The sequence below is a fragment of the Austrofundulus limnaeus genome, unplaced genomic scaffold (assembly GCF_001266775.1).
Source record: "Austrofundulus limnaeus strain Quisiro unplaced genomic scaffold, Austrofundulus_limnaeus-1.0 Scaffold1224, whole genome shotgun sequence".
In the NCBI taxonomy this organism is placed as follows: domain Eukaryota; kingdom Metazoa; phylum Chordata; class Actinopteri; order Cyprinodontiformes; family Rivulidae; genus Austrofundulus; species Austrofundulus limnaeus.
In genome coordinates this window covers 50,212-50,973 of record NW_013953626.1, presented here as the reverse complement: position 1 = coordinate 50,973, position 762 = coordinate 50,212, and the positions used below count along the sequence as shown (strand labels likewise).

Here is a 762-nt window from a genome sequence, read left to right as displayed (position 1 = left end):
TCAGGCTTCAAGGGAAGCATTTCTTTCGTCTCATTCATCAGAAACTCTCACATCTCAACTTTTCATTCAGGAATTTCAACATGTGTTTGATAATCCCCTCCAGCAGGAGCAGGCTGCCAAATGTCTACTCTCTCTTCGACAAGGCAATGTGAGGTTTTGCAGAATGACCCAGAGTGCAAGCAGGATCCAAAGTGCAAAATAAAGAGTTTATTTAGAAAACCAAAATAAACAGCTGACAGTGCAGCAAAACTCTCTGGAACAACAAGGAACACGCAGGATACCTCACTGGCTGAGGGACGCAGCACAATGATCGGACAAACACTGAAGACAGGACACAACATTTAAAGGCAAACTAATTAGGGCAACGAGACACACCTGGAGTAGACACAAGAGGACACAGGTGAGAGAGGGTGGGGCTATAGGGCAGAGCAAAACAGGGGAACATTGAAAACACTAGAAAGTTAAAAAAAATAACCACAGACCGGCAGTAAGTCTGTTGCAGAGCACTCCGTGGATTTCTGAATTATTGCTGAAGAGGCTGGTTGGGAGGAATTGGCTTTAAAAGGTACACTGCAAAAACTGTCCATCTTACCAAGTTTTAAAATCTTATCCAAAAAGTCTTTTTGATCTTGTTTTGAGACTAATTTAGTAAACAAGAACTGATTGTGTAAGAATAATAATCTTTAGTGATGGGCAAATGAGGCTTTTCTGAAGCACTGAAGCTTGCTTTGAAAAAGGGTTCATTACTCGAAGCTTTCCAAC

General features: G+C 41.6%; 1 protein-coding gene across 1 annotated transcript in view; it reads left to right on the top strand.

The window, feature by feature from the left end:
• Window positions 1-309: 309 nt before the first annotated feature.
• LOC106534623 (zinc finger protein PLAGL2) overlaps window positions 310-762 on the top strand; it is a gene marked incomplete in the record, with an annotated part of 37,036 nt that continues 36,583 nt past the window's right edge. Inside the window, 1 exon segment of the mRNA XM_014031321.1 lies at window positions 310-565.